Raw genomic sequence first — 16,956 nt, 5'->3', positions numbered from 1 at the left:
TTTTGTCCAAACCTAATAAAAAACGGGCCAAGCCAGAATAACCTATCGGGCTACCGGACCCATAAATAGGTCTATCGATGTCTAGTACATCTTTCCCGTTGCTCTTTTAAAGGAGAACAAATGAGGGCCCATTTGGGGAGAAATTTAGCTCTATTAAATTGTTTATACAATCACTTTTCAGTAGATGTTAAAGCCACCCCATAAAAAAAAGTCTATTTGGGAAGGCTGAGCAGAAAGTTCAAAGTAATAATTCATATACTTTGAATCACTCCCGATAAGCTGTTCAAATAAGCTGAAATGGACAGCCTTTTAAATAACTGATTGATAGTTGATTTGGGTTAATTTGAATTAACTGAATGCAATGGCTGTGTAGTGGGCTGGGGAATCAATTATAATGCTCCATACCAGTGATAAAATATGATAAAATATAAGCCCATAGAGAGATTGTGGGCCATATGTATTTTGGGACTGATGTGGAGTGTTATCATTAGTTACACAGCCTACTAAATAGTTATTGCATTCAGCTAAACCTATTTAGATTTGGGTTATTTAGATATTTTATCAATATAATTTATAGAATGTCCATGTAGGACCTTTCTTGGAAAGCCAGAAGCTGCTGTTCTTTAGCCCTCCCAAATGGGCACTGAGATTGAAGGGAAGGAAGTAGAGCAGATAAGATGAATCTGATTAAGATACTGGAAAGGCAATGATACCTAAAAAAGTTAATTACTTATCTACTCAAGAAACTTACAATTACGAAGAAATGTTACAGTGTGGCACACAGTTCTACTTAGGCCCCGTTTGATTCGTGGGAATAGAAGTCTGAAATCGGAATCGGAATCCCATTCCCTTTCCTGGTAGAATGGCATTCCCCCATTTTATGGAATGGCCATCCCCTCCCCTCCCCTCCATTGGGAATGAAATTGTATTCCTAATACTGGTTTCAATTCCCATTCGTATTTGAACCAAAGAGACTATGAAAATAAACCATTTTGACTCTATTCCAAAGAATACAGATTTCACAATTCTGATTTTGGCTGCAAACCAAAACTGACCCTTTGTGCTTTAAAATAGATGATTGAGATGATAGAGAAGGAGGTATTAGCACCACCAAACAAGGTGCCAAGAGGTTATGAATAAGGGCATGGAGCATGTTGGCCTAACACTCCATATCCATACTCATATTCAACAGTTGATGTCCTCTTAAGAATCCCAAAACCAATAATTTGAACACAGTTTGGACCAGATATGAATCCTGTCCTATATGCACATCCTTCATATAAGGCCTGTAATAAAATTAAAGAATGGACCGGATATGGATGCACCATATGGGACCTGTATGCAATCCAAATCGACATACAAAATACAATTTCCCTCACCCTAACTCTATATAATATGCCTATCTAGATTTGAACTGAATCCAGATCCTACCCATTTGATGTAAAATGGGCACGGACTACGGGATAGCATCACTACTAACACATGCACAGTTGCACCTTGCACTCGCACAAATTAAAGGAAAACGAAAATACCTCGCGAATTATGTATCCTATTCTTATTATACTTGTCACCCATGGTTAAAAGTATCGATACGACCGTGTATCAGCAGTGGCGTATCGGTACTTAAAACCACACGTTCAATGTTTTTTTTTTTAGTTTTTTTTAATATGATTTTCAGAGACGTTTGTTTTTTAATGATTTTTTATTAAAATAAGTTAGGGTCCCGAAACACCTGCAAATAGGTGTATAGAAATCAAAAGATACGACACAATATGCCTGATACGGGGCGTATCGTATCAATACTTTGAACCTTATTATCACCTATCATTATGATTTCTACAACAGGAAGCCATGCCTTGATTTTATTACAGGATCATAACACAATGACCACATTAGGATGGTATCTTAAAATTCCATAATATTCCTTTCCCCATTTGTACTGCCTCATATTTATTGTATTAGGCTCCATTTGAAAGGAGTACAAATACAAATAGTAGAGTGCAAAATTTTGTATTTTGTATATATTTTTACTGTATATATATTTGTATTTGTATTCCTTTTAGGTTGAGCCTAAGGCTGTATTTGGTTGCAATATAATTTTATTTGCATTAGTACAAATGCATGAGAGTGCAAATGAAAAAAAAATGTAAATTTTTGTTTAACTTCGTTTTAGGTTTTAACTTATTTTGCTTCATGTTTTGATTTATTTCATTTGTATTGCAATCAAATAAAATAAGCTCAAATTTGAAACAAAAATAAGTTAGAATTTACACTTAAGGTGATGTTTGGCATCGATGCCGTTTTATGAGAAAACAACTCCATGTCAGAGAAAGTGGTGCTTCAAACAACGATCTCTTATTTGGTACAAATTTTCCAGAAAAAACACATTGCTCTTGTACACGCTTTGAAAATCGGGAAAGTGTGGTTTGGAGAAATGCCAAATTCAATATTTTATGAGAAAACAACGCATTACTACCAACAGTGCAATGATGTGGCATCATTTTAGACGTTGGATAATATAAATCAATGTTGAAAACATTGCTAGCAGCACTGGCACCAAACAAAACCAATGCTGTTTTCTCAAAAAATTCCTATGTGGCAGCATCGGTTTCAAACAAAAAATGCTTACAACTCTACATGCCCAGCACCGATGCCAAAAACCTACTAAATCATTTGCATTGTCATAGTTTTGCATAGTACAAATTTATTTACATTGCAATAAAGGACAGATCTCTGCTTATGTGATGGAATCCTAATTTGGACTGAAATGGTTGGTATGCATGCATAGCCAACCAGCCATGCAAAGACATTTTTTTTCCTTATTCTGTATTCTTTGTTCATTTGGTATGCATTTATACTTGTTTTACATCTTCGATGCGTATTATATGTTATATGCGATTAACATGAGGTCATATCTTATTATGGTATAAATTGAATTGCACCACAGATTGCAGAATGCAATTGGGCGTGACGTGGTTTAACCCATGAAATTCATCCTCCACGGTATAGAACACTGTTGGGTGTAACATAGCTCAATTCATGTGGATTTAACCATGCCTCAAGCCCTCAACCATGCCACACTACAGAATATCCTGTATTTATCAATGACAAAACATAAACAAATCCGGGGTCCGGGGTTGCTTAATTTGATGGTGGAGCAGTAGCATGAGTAAAAGCGAAGGTAAGTGACAGTGTACAAGACACAAGAGGTGTCATTGAAAATGGTAGTGGAAAAAATAAAAGGAGGTAAAGGTGAGATTAAACAAATAGTGGCGTGTAGTCAATGGTGATTGGTGAAAGCAAACATTACAAGATTGGTGGAGTGTTGAGGATAGTGATGGTGTGTACATCGTTTGTAATCACTTCATTCGGATTGATATCAACATTATGAGACCATTTTGATGGTCCCGATATTTTGTTTTATTTGATAAATCATTTTATATGGCCTGGCGTTTTGATATATTACTGGAATGGCCGAGATTATCACTGTTTGTGAGAGTTTGGTACCAGTGCTTCACAAGCATTCCGTTTTATAAGTGAGCCCTGATTCACAAGTGTTTTGTTTCACCCTTTTTTTTCAAATACAAAAAATAAAATCAGAACGCAGGTCGACTAGACGTTTAAGGTGTTTTGACTTAATATTATAATATATCTATAATGACAAGGGTGTGACATCTCAGAAAAATAGTCAGATTTTGATTGCAAAATCCTTCCCAAATCCCAAAACTAATCATTACAAAAATGTTTTTTATTGCAAAATGTGATTTTCTTGCTGATTCCATTGAATTGCTGATGTGGAATGCATGACACATCAGCAGAAATGAAACACTTATAAAACACACCAGTGCCAAACACCCATTTTTTCATTAGAATTTATTTTTGAATTAATTCAAAACATGAATAAGATTCAACCCATAAGTCAAGTGAATACAAGAATTATTACCAAAGAAAGTGAATACAAGAATTTAACAGTGTTTCTTTTCTGACATCAAAGCACCAGGTAAATGAACTCCGTATCCATTTAATGCAGAAAGAACTCAAAAATACTTCCACAGTATAAGTGAACTTTTATCCAAAAAAGAGATGAGCATGATAAATGTAAAGTGAAACTAAGACTAAAAAGGAAAACTACAAAACGAAACAATAAAAAAAGAGCTGGACCGCAAGAGAAATACCAATGAAATAAAAAAATCACGATACTTCAGGAAATAAATAAGAATGAAGCTAAATGGATTTGACAAGGGACTGGGTGTCAGGCTATGGACAATCTAACAAATAGAGCAGGAATATTGGTAGGTCAGCAGATGGACATCAAATTCAAGTTAAAAGGTGCTGCTTTCACTAGCAGAGATTGATGGACCTTCGGACTTCACGAGATGTGAGGGCCCACTACTAATGTCAAGCCCCTGTAATTTGCCAAGTGGGTCTTGCTGCAACATCTCCGGGAGAGTATGAGTGTTGGCTACAAGCATTGGTTGGCTTGCCATGTTAGACTGAGAAGGATGAAATTGTGACACTTGAATATTCTGGTGTCCTCTAGAACCTGATTGTTGTGGAAGAGAGAAAAATGGCGAAGGGGTATATGGGATATGGTGCATTTCCAAACTAAATGTCTCCGCAGGGCTCAATATTTCCCCTGTAGCAATCTTGAGCCTCTCAACCTCCTGCTTCAATGCCTCATTCAAAGCTGCATTTAAACAATACACAGTAAGCATGCCGAGAGAGAGAGAGAGAGAGAGAGAGAGAGAGAGAGAGAGAGAGCGGGGGGGCAGAGGGGTGTCAATATGGACCACTCAATTGGTTGGTAGGAACAGAAGGCCAGAAAACTGGTTGTTAGAAGAAAGTTCAACACAGGAATGAAATTCACAGGTGATCTAATAGTTTGGAAAATGATTATATGTATAAATAAGGTCATTTGACAGTTCAAATCTGATATGCAGCAGATCTTAGAAACTTTAACCAATCAGAAACCTAACCATTGATTGGTTATCAATTTTTAGGTATGTCATAGTCAGACTCAATGGGAGAAAAGGTAAAACACAAACCAGAACATGGGCATCATTTATGTTGAAAAATATCAAGATCAAGTATGCAATTGCAAACCTTCAGGCACAGAAGATGGAGCTTCCACAAATAGAGATGAAACTCCTCTTCACAGAATAAGTCAGCTAAGTACCAATGGAAACAGAACAACAAAAAGAAAAAAAATACATTGTGCTGTAATAGTAGATAAGACCCACATCATAATAATGACTCAAGTAAACTGCTTTCCTCCCCTCCTGTTTCTTTCTTTTTCTTTTTTTTGTTTTACCAAGAAAGCTATAACTTTGATCACACATATAGGTGTGTAACCACCAAGAATGCTATGGTTCGTTGACAAGACTGGATACACAGTCTAATTGTAGTCAAGCCCAAGCTTGGCACCTCAAGATTGTCAAGAGCCTGAGCCAAGATTGAAAGATCAAAGAAAAAAAATACATCTCATATAAAATAGTTATTGAGGATGTGAAGTGGGAAAGTTGGTCGGAATAGCATTTAAGGTTTGAGGAAGAACAATTACAAGGATTTACATAGATGGCCCAATGGGATCCCCTGATGGAAACTGATTCCAGTTTAAAGATGAAAGTGATTTCAGCCTTGTTTTTCCTTTTTGACCGTACGGGCATTCTTTTTCTGTCATCAATGGGTACTCTTCCAACTCACATGAAGAAATGAAAAAAGAAAATTATCTGCCAAAGGATTTCTCTTTCAAAGTTAATCCAGGTAAAATACATAACCTTGTTGCATTTTCTCAAAGAACACTTTGTATAGGTTTCCCTACCTTTCTCTTCCTTTCCCTACCTTCTCTTTCAAACCAAACACAGCCAACCAGGATCAAGGTGGGCTTCGATCCCAAGTCTCTGTTATAACCAGCCAAAGACCTTACCAACTGATCCAGTTGGCACCTTCAACATTATCAAGGGAGTACTTAAGTTCAGATGTGTGGTTCATAATGGTGCCTTCAATAGAAAGTGTCATAGTAGGCACTAAATTCCAATCATTAAATATGCCACCATAGAGTACTTGAATTAACTGCAATAATATAATGAAAGCATGAAAAGGGAGTAACTTATTGGCCCAGCACATGGAAAGCAAAGGACAAATAGGAAGTTTGTCATTACATTTAAAATATAACAGACAAATTGAACATCACTAAGTAAATGCGAGGTATTCTTAAAATACAATCACATAGTATTTCAACCAGTGTTTTCAAAACCAGACTGACCGGAAAAACTGGTAACCGGTCAGCCATCTGGATCCGGTTTTACCAGAAACCGGAAAATTGAAAAAAAACGTTAAAAAGTAAAAAGAAACCGCTGACCCGGGCAGTCAGACCGCTAAACCGTTCGACCCGGGCAATGGTTCACGGGTTAAGATTTTTATTTTTAATGTTTTAAATAAAAAAAAACAAAAAATAAAATACCCATTATATCCCAATAAGTTCGAATCCTTATTCGATTTTCCCTTTAGCTTTAGGGTTATTTCCCATTTTCCCGAGTTCCCTCCTCAGTCCTCTCAACCCTCACACCCTACCAAATGATCACCTGCGGCGGCCATCACCTTCGACATCCGACGGCGATACACACCGACGGCAACCGACGAGTTTGCAGCGGCGAAAAGTAACCCTCACCCCAGCACTTGCAGCGGCATCCAATGGCAAGAAGATCCAGCACTTGCAGCGGTGATTTGCAACAGCGGACGACAAGCTTGCAGTGGCAGAAAACGATCTTGCAGCGACACTCGGCACTCAACCATGACACTCAATAGTCAACATTCAGCATTTGCACGGGCGAGCCCAAGCCCGACTTGCAGGCTTGCAGCGGTAGCGAATCCACTCGGAACTCAGCACTTGCAGGCTTGCAGCGGCAACTTGCCTGCGACCAAGCCCAATTGCCCAAGCCCATCGACGACGAATCCACCATTACTGGCACTCGGCAGTGAAACCCTGAAGGTATAGTTTTTTTTTTTGATTTTTTGAATTTTTTTGATTCATTTGGTTCATCAGCCCCTATTTGTTCATTTGGTTTATCATTTTGCTTTAGACCTGCTAGGCAGAGGCTTTTAGTGAATAATTTATAGTTTATAATTAGGAGCAGCAGACAATAAGTTGATAGATTTACTAGCAGAAAATTGTTGCTTGTATTTTTTTATCAGTTTCTTGTTGATTATATGCCTTGCTGAACCCTCAAACTTCATTTGATGATTAGATGCTTAGTTCTTTGTTTAATTAATCTGGTTAATTTGTTTTTAATTTTCATATGCATATTTTGCTTAATTTTCATATGATGATCGGATGTTGAAAGTTTTGCTTAAATTTTTGCAAGCAATTTACTCTCATTTCTAATGGAGTGATTTTACATTTTGGTTAATTATTTGCTTAATTATTTGCTCATATGGAGTGATTTTACATTTTGATTGGTTCTTTTAGTCAATGCAAGGTTTTAAATTTTATATTTTGTGTTTGTGTGAAGGGATTTATTTTTGCGTTGGGTTTCTTTGATTGAACTAAGATGATGGAATCTCAAAGTACAAATGCTAATACATCTGATCCAGTTCCATCACAAGAGTCAATTTCATCAAATGTTAGGGGAAAAAATGAGTATGATTGGCAGCATGTTTCCCTTAAAGTTGACCCTCTTAATGGATCAAAGTCAATGACATGTCTTTATTGTCAAAAGACTTTTAAAGGGGGAGGGATTAATAGGATGAAACAACATCTTGCCCAAAGGAAAGGTGAGATTGCAATTTGTCGTAAAGTACCCCATGATGTAAGGTTCAAAATGGAGCAATCGTTGAATGAAATCAATGACAAAAAAAGAAGTGAAAAGCAACCAATGAATTTTGTTGACACTAGAGCACAATGTGGAAGGAATGATAATGATGATGATATTGAGATTAGAGAAATAGATCCACCTAATACACATGATACCTATCAAGGGAAAAAACCAACTACATCATTGGGAAAGGGGAAAGCATCTTCAGGGCTAATAACTAGCCATTTTGCTCCACGAACCACTCCAGGTGCACAACCTGGAATTAAGAGTGTATTGGCATATAAGGGAGCAATTAATCATGTGGACCATGCTGTTATGAAGTGGTTGTGTGATACTTGTATTCCCTTGAATGCTTTATCTTCAAGATATTTTCAGCCTATGTTGGATGCCCTTGTTACTATTGGTCCAGGGTACAAAGCTCCTTCATATCATAACTGTAAGACCAATTTGTTGAAGGATTTAGTTCAGGAGGTGCAAATGTCAGTTGATAAACTCTGTAAGGATTGGGTTACATATGGCTGCACTATAATGGTTGACGGTTGGACAAATACACATAGCCGAACATTGATTAATTTTTTAGTGTATTGTCCTACAGGAACTGCATTTGTGAAGTCTGTAGATGCTTCTGAAACAGTTAAGAGTGTAGAGAATTTATTTCTTTTGTTTAAGGAAGTTATTGATTGGGTAAAAGCAGAAAATGTTGTTCAGGTGGTCATTGACAATGCTGCAAATTGTGTAGCTGCAGGAAGATTGTTGGAAGCAGAATTTCCATGGATGTATTGGTCACCTTGTGCAACACATTGTCTAAACCTGATGTTAAAGGAAATTGGGGAAATGGATTATGCTGCAAATGTGGTTCAACATGCATCTAGAATTACCAAATTTGACTACAATCATATTTTTATACTCTCAATGCTAAGGAAGAGACCTAGTTGGATTGAGATAGTACGTCCTGGAGCCACTCGTTTTGCAACTAATTTCATTGCATTGGATAGCATTTTGAAGCACATGCATGATTTGCAAAATTTGGTGATAGATCGGAGTTCTATTGATTCTAAGTATGCAAAAAATGCAAAGGGGAAGGAAGTAATACAAATAGTTTTGGATTCTGAATTTTGGGCACAATGCAAAATGATTGTGGGTTTCACATGACCTCTTGTTAGTGCATTGAGACTTGCAGATTCTAAGTTTAGGCCTGCAATGGGGTATATGTATCATGCAATGTTGAAGGCAAAAGAATCACTGGAAAAGTTTTTTAATTATAAGAAAGCTGAATATGGCCTAATCATGGACATCATTGATAGAAGATGGAATAGACAAATGGGTCAGAGGCTTCATCTTGCAGGGTATTATTTTAACCCGGCCTTCCAATATGATCCGAAATCAAAAGTTAAATCCCCGGTCATTATGTCTAGAGTTTTTGATGTCATTGAAAAGCTTGCAATCAAATCAGATGATGTGGAGATAAAGCTGAACAAAGAGTTAACTCTTTTTGAAAATTTTCGTGGTAATTTTGGAAGACCTTTCTCAGTGAAGACATTTAAGTCAACGCCTCCAAGTAATAAATATTTTTTTCTTATAACATGTTTATTATTTCAATTTTCAATTTTATTTTATAAATTAAATTAACTATATTTCATTGTATATAGGTGAATGGTGGTCGAGATTTGGTTGTGACACTCCAAATTTGAAAAGGATTACTATACAAATCCTTAGCTAGATGTGTAGCTCATCTGGGTGTGAACGCAATTGGAGTGTTTTTGAATGTATACACACGAAGAGAAAGAATAGGTTAGAGCACCAGAGTCTCAATGACCTAGTATATGTTCATTGCAACCTGCATGTGATGGATGGGTAAGTGTTTTAACTTTTATGTTTCATGCTTGCTTTTTTTTAATGCTTGCATTGCATTTGATGTATCATTTATTAATTTGTGGGAGAAAAACTGAAAGTCTTGACCCAATTGGGTATGAACATGTTGATGTTGTGGAAGATTGGATAGTGCACGATGATGAGGATCCTTCATTACTTGATGGTATTGAGAAGGATGATATGTTTAAAGCTGATGAGACAACATTTCCAATAATGGAATCACCATCAAGAAAAATAGCTAGGACTGATGGTAACTATCATTGATATTATCTCAAATGACATTTCCATACTTGATTATTTTAGCTATTTTTTGAGTCATAATTTTCCATTTTCGTTCTTTAGATGATAATGAATTTTTCATTGAGCAATGGGGAATCATGGAGGAAAATGCAGCCAACACCCAAGTTGGAGATGTAGATGAAACACAACCTCTCGAAGATGAAGATGAAGATGAAGATGATGGAGAAATACCACCTGGCTTTGGTTGGTAGTTGGTACCATTGATAAGTTGGGCCAACATATCTGGAGAATTTGGATGGTTAGATTAGTGAACCAAACTCTATGTTGAACTTGAAGTTTTGATTTGTGTTTAATACTTGGTGAACTTGGTTTTTGATCTTTTTGTTACTTGTGTTTATGATCTTTTTATTTTTGCGTATCTAAGTAATATGTTTGATGAATTAAGAATGCACGATGTTATAGCAATATGAATAGAATCTTTTGCAAAATTTATTTTCTTGTCTTCTTAGTGTTTTTGAACAGGAAGTCCAGAGGAAACTCTGAAAGACTTGACCATCTAAAGGGATCCCTTTCCGTAAGGTGAAAGAAAGTACTCCTTTTATAGTTTGCATTGCTTATGGCCTGGTAGAAGTTTTTCTTACCATTTTCTTTGTATATTTGGAATACAAGTTAAAAGGGCTTGCCAGAAACTCAAAGAAAGTAGAAGTTGAAAGCTTGAAATAGCTAATGGTAAGGTGCATTGAGCTGTTATAATGGGTATTTCTCAAGAAATGATTTTGTTTCTCAATTATAAGTTATAACTTTTTTCTGTTAGGGCCTTGGGTTTTTGGTTATTAGACTACATATCTTTTGGCATGGATGCTTCAGGTAGGCCAAAGGGTCTAAGTACTACAATTGGAATTTTTCTATATTTTTGGAAAATTTTCTATATTTTTTGGAAAATTTTCCGTATTTTTTGGAAATTTTTCTGTATTATTTTTGTATTTTCTGTATTTTATTATTTTTATATTTAGATATTTTTATTTTTTCATGTATTGTTCTTTTTCCTGTATTTTTATGTATTTTTTTGTATTTTATTTAAATTTCTATGGTATTTTTATTATATATAAGTATTTTTTATTTTTTATTTATTTATGATGTCATGGGTTGAACCGTTCAACCCGGACGGTTGAACCACCGAACCGGAAAATGGTGCCCTGACCGGTTCGGTTCTAAAAACCATGATTTCAACCATGCAATATACAATTTAAATTTTGTATACAGGTTTTATTACATAGAGAACATCTTGGCATCTTGCCATATAAAAAGGAACAAATAAACCCAAATAAGATGCTTATGCAAATGCTTTCAGGGAATATGCATGAAAAAGGAATAATAGATTGCACGCGGTGACATACCACTAAAAATTGTTGGAATTGAAACTTACCATCACGCAACTGAGCTTGCTGTTCCATAGCTTGTAATCGAAGCTTAAGTTCAGTGTTCTCAGTAGTGAGACCCGTTGTGTCTCTCTAAAAGGAAAGATGACAAAAGTTATTTCTTCAGCATCTAGAAAACAGTGAAAGAAATATAGGATGAGCAAAGTACAGTCAATGCATGATAATATACAACTTTTAACAAGTCCTAGCATCAAACAGTGTGGTGAGGAAGGCTCAAAATGAATCAGGCTGATCACTAAAGGCAGTATTGGACTTTTCCAAATATTATGTTTTGCGAAAGAGCACAAAATCCTATTTTTTGATGATTTTAACATGGTACATCTTTATTAAATCAAAAACCTGCATTTTCCATTTAAATCAGGCATCTTCATCAGATGAAATCACCTTTTGGTGCAACCAACTAATACCTAGGTAGTTGCCAGAAATATATCATTTTGCTAATTCATTTCCCATATTTCCATTAGCTTTATTTACAAAAAAATAATTCCATTAGTTTTAGTGTCTATTAATAGCCTAAGATAACTAGGAAGCCACCTTGGCTACCTTATTTGGCATCACTGTTCAAAAAGCTATTCTAGGAAAAACAATGGAAAAAACACTAGGAAAAGTAGACATGGAGAATTTGATAAATACTTTCATCCATGTATTCAAAGGTACACGTGAGTAGGTACATAGCTATGTCATATTTTAAGGCACCTGTTTCCCTTGAACCCAGGTGGAAAACCTTTCCAAAAACAAAAATCTTTTGAATGCCCGATGTGCTAGTTGTGTTGGATAGGGCCATAGATAGAAGAATGTCCACTAAAGAAGAAATAACAATATAACCCTAATGTAAAATGACCAATGACTAGAAAGGTGCCAGCCAACTGGTTGGTAAGGTCTCCTGCTGGTCATAGCGGAGACTCGAATCCCACCTGCACCTGGGTTGGGGGATGGATGGACTACCCCCTGCGGGTTGTGTAGCCCTTCAAAAGTAATCAAAAAGAAAAAGGGAAAATTCCTGATCAATACCCTGTACTTTGGATCAAGTGATAATTTGGTCCCGAACTTTAAAATGCAACAATTCAGTACCCAAACTTTCAAAATGTGACAATCCAGTACTTGCCGTTAATCAGCCATTAAGTGACATTTGAAAAGTAAAAAATGCCCTAAGAATGCCATCTAATTCTCTTTATCAACCATCCAAACAATGACAATAATTTTTTTTTTATCAATAACCACAGATTTCATTAATAAGGGAATAAAGTTACAAAGAATGGGAGCTAAAAATTGTTAGCTCCCCAAGGTATGGGAATACATCTGACTTGAAAACACAAAAAACTTACAATTGAGCCCAAAACCCAGAAGCCCTATTAACCCCTTGTCTAGCTAATCCATCAGCAAAGGAATTAGCATTTCTTTTTACCCAAGTTCTAGATTCTTCTAAACAGTCACCAACTTTTTTGAATAGAGGATTTGAGGTTGTTCACTTTTTTGTCAACATTTGGATGGTTGATAATGAGAATTAGATGGCATTCAAAGGGCATTTTTGACTTTTCAAATGTCACTTAATGGATGATTAACGGACTGGTTAGCAACAAGTGCTGGATTGTCACATTTTGAAAGTTCGGGTACTGGATTGTCAATTTGTCACATTTTGAAAGTTCGGATACTGAATTGTTGCATTTTAAAGTTCGGGGACCAAATTGTCACTCAAGCCAAAGTACAGGGTACTGATCGGGAATTTTCCCAAAGAAAAAAAAATGACCCATGACCAGGATCACAAAACCAGCCTCCTAGGATTAGGCATGCAAGACATGTAAGTGGTGGCTGGATGGTGAAAGTGTAAGTCTCGGTACTTGTGTTTTATTGAAAATATATATGTAAAAATACAATGGTTTGGGACTTGTGCATGTAAGTTTGAGATCTCAGGTTCAAGTCTCCCCATTTGAATTTTAAGGTTTATTTAGTGACTTGGGTGGGTAGTGGAAACTGGTTGGATCATTGAGATACAGCCGGTTTTCAATGATTTTGCCAGGTTTTGACCAGTTATTCTAAATATGAAAACCGGGGTTTAAACAACCAGAATGCCTTCTAGTTCCTAGGTTGAACAATCTCACCATCCGGTCTGGTTTGAGTCTTAAAACATTGACTTGATGTAATGCAACTAGGAGAGAGACAAACATGTTGAGAGTTTGACGCGCTTGAATTGTTGAAGCAATTTGATATGATCCACATCTATACATAATACACCAGCATTTTATATCATATAAAACATAAACATTATTTCTCAATGATCAAAGTACTTTGTAAAGAATATAAAACTTCAGGTTTAGCTTTCTAGTTTCCACATTTTTTAAACATTACCAGATTCTTTTGTAGGATAAAGGAGGGAAAGACAAGAGTAAGTTCTGAATATTCAAATAGTAGTTGGGCATACACTGTAGTTGACTGTTACGTCTAGGACAAACCTGAAATAATGTCAGTTGTGCAGAAAGTGTTGTTGCTTTCAGTTTGTAATGTCTGAACTTTTCGCTCAAGTTCTGATATATAACGAGCTTTCCTCTCTTTTGACCGAGCAGCAGACTGTCGATTTGCAAGAATCCTGTATCTAGTAAGTTAGTAATGTCTAGAATATAGATCACAAATATGAAGAAACCTTAGAATCCCAAATTTAAGATGCAAATTTAACTTTTTTTTGGTAGAAAGATAACAAAAAAGGCAAAATTTAACATCTTATAATCAAAGACGGAGATAATGATTGAAATAAGATAGTAGGACCAGATGAACTCAAAACAAATGTTCAAAGATAATCTAAAACTATGTTAGGGTTCAAAGTTCAAACTAAACTGAACATGAAGCAATCAGACTTTCTTTTTGTTCCTAGCACTCCATGTCATCAAAGAAGTCTGCCTTCTATCAGTTAGATTGAACAGCTCCTTTAATAGATGCCTAGATTAGCTAACTCTATTGCTACAATTTGCAAAATTAAATCGGCATTCACCGCTTCCACCATACCCCTGATTCCTGAGATGCTCCATCAATACTAATATAAAGGAATCATCCTGGGGCTTAACCCTGGAGTTTAATAAATAAGGTGATTCTTACTCTGTACTCAGGTAGAGTCATACAGGTTTAGAAATTGAATTCACATCTTGCTGAAGCATATATGAAACAGGGTCCAATGCCAAGCAAAACAGGAAAAAAGAGGGGGCCCACAGGGGTACAGAACCTCGGACCCAAAATTCAACCAAACCCTTAAGATGCATGTATAACCATGGGCACATGATCATAAGACATGTCTTTTCCAACAAGTAGTTCCAGTCCAGTTTTAATTTAGTCTCTGCTTTGGATTTCAACCGAATATAAAGCTAAAATTTCCAGGCATTATCTGCAGTAACCAGCCATAACTTTCTCAAGAGTAAGTACCTAAGGCAAACAAAAGTAAGTTATAGGTACAGAAGGTGGTCGGGACATTATAACAAGAAATAGTATTTTGCATTTTTATCATAAACTCAGGCGAGGTCCTGCAACAGCCTCCAAGTTCATGAACCGAAGGAATCTCATTGCACATCACTTACTTATTCGGTATAAAGTTCTGGAGGAATGACTTCTTAAGTTTCGGCAACCTCAACAGTTTTCAAGGTGTAGTTTCTCCGCAGGATTAAATAGCATAAATGGAGTTGACAAACGTATTTCAATTTTTCCCTTTAAAAAGAGAAGAATGCATCAAATCGAGTACCTTTTGGCTCGCTTGGGATCAAGTGCCCAAAGTTCAGCAAGCTTATCTGGAGGCATTGCCTTCTTGGCCTCCATTACATCCCCAAACAGAGACTCTCCTCTTAAGATGGAAGAGCCGTCGACCGAATTGCTATGCCGGTGCCGAGGCCTAACATTCTTTTCTTCAACACTGTTCTCAGACAGTACGGCTCCAGAAACACCAACATCACCTCTTCCTCCTGCTGCTCCTCCGTTTTGACCCATACAATTCCGTCCGTCAACGATACCTCCATCATCGATCCGGCAATCTACCAGCTTGCTTCCCCCTGTCGTGCAGTCCTCGATCTTGGATCCGAGCTTCTCAATGTCCATATACGTACAAAAGAGATCGTCCTCCGATCCGATCTCTTCAAAGCTGGCGGTGGGCGCATCAAATGGATCAGCGACAACATCTAGGTCATGCGGGAGCCTGAAATTCACCTCAGAATGGGCTCGCCGGTGGTGAGAGCTTCTGAATGAACCGTTCGAGTTGCCGAGCATTACCGTCGCTTTCGTTTTCTGAGCACTCTGCGAATTAGAATTGCTAAGGTTGTGGTTCCCAGAATCTAGCATTTCCATTACTACGTTCCAATTTTCTGTTCGTATGGCTGCTGCTGTCGCTTTCTTCTTCTTCTTCTACATATTTAGACGAGGAAAAGATTTGGTTTCCTTTCTTCGTCCATCGTTAACAAAAAGAGAAAGGCAATTTCCTTTAAACGGGAAGTTGAATATTTTAGGGTATATAACACGGACCCCCCGTATTATAGGGTCTGTGACAAAGACTCTTAGCATTTTTTGCGAGAAAGTCCCCTTTTAACTTTAGCCGTGAGACAAAAACCCCTTCTGTTAATGTTTCATCATGACCTGTTTATGGATCGGATAACCCGATGGGCTGGTCCGGATTGATTCGTTATAAATCGATTTGATCATAATTTTAGGCCCGAGGGTTCGGTTTCGGATCTAAAACACCGAACTCAACTTTTTTATCGGGCTGGCTTTCTTAAAAAAACTGGTCTGAGCCTGAGCCCAATTTGATATTATATATTAAATAATATATTTTATTTAATAAAACATATATAATTTTTTTTGTTCTTCTTCTTTTTTAATTCTAATAATAGGGAAATATTTATTATTTTTGAATTTAAAAATTTTTTAATATAAATAAAATACTTTTTTATTAAATAAAAAAAGAATTTTATTTTCAAATTTCTAGCCAGACTCGTATTAAGGCTTGGGCTTCGGATTTTATACGAGGACTGGGTTTGAACTCAAGACCTAGGCATGATGATCGGACCAGGCTCGGACTCGGACATGAATGTATTCTATTGATACATATACAACGCGGCCCGTCCATCAACAGGTATTATTCTGTTAATTATCGTTAAAAAATATTTCTATTTCACTGTTACAAGACTCCTAAATTCTCAAACCATCCTTCTGATAATTAGACACGACATGAGGAGTGAGAACCGAGAATCAGAGTTTTACGGCCAATGGCAGACGAGACAACAGAGATCTGAAAAAACGCAAACTGACATATTGGAGCTTGCCAACATGATGAGCGTCCAGATGCCCCTCAACGCCATCGACCGACCCGAGTTCCCTGGCGCGCTTCTCTTCATTTGATCAAAATCAGTTTCAACCATTACGGCGGTGGTAGTGGTGTGAGTTCTGGTGGTGCTTCCATCTCGCTTCTCAGGGAGTAAGGGGATTTTTAAAAATGGGTTTCACCAATCTCACTCAAGGGGATTTTGAAAATCTGGCTAGGGTTCGGCTTCTCAGCATTAGGGAAAGATGCAGCAATTTTTCATATGATGAAGACTGGAGGAAGATGAGAAGAAAGCGGAAGGTGA

The 16,956-nt window shown here is 36.8% G+C and overlaps 1 pseudogene across 1 annotated transcript; it reads right to left on the bottom strand.

The window, feature by feature from the left end:
- Window positions 1-3,833: 3,833 nt before the first annotated feature.
- Window positions 3,834-15,823, bottom strand: LOC148868036 (transcription factor RF2b-like; annotated as a pseudogene). Its single transcript, XR_016108163.1, has 4 exons — window positions 15,087-15,823; window positions 13,816-13,949; window positions 11,353-11,437; window positions 3,834-4,687 (listed from the first exon to the last, which is right to left on the bottom strand). The product of XR_016108163.1 is annotated as a transcription factor RF2b-like (transcript).
- Window positions 15,824-16,956: the final 1,133 nt, after the last annotated feature.

This window comes from Nelumbo lutea, chromosome 2 (genome assembly GCF_056320005.1).
Source record: "Nelumbo lutea isolate HS-2025 chromosome 2, American lotus-T2T, whole genome shotgun sequence".
Taxonomy (NCBI): Eukaryota; Viridiplantae; Streptophyta; class Magnoliopsida; order Proteales; family Nelumbonaceae; genus Nelumbo; species Nelumbo lutea.
Note: the sequence above shows the minus strand (reverse complement) of the source record. Positions and strands in the feature narration are given on the sequence as shown.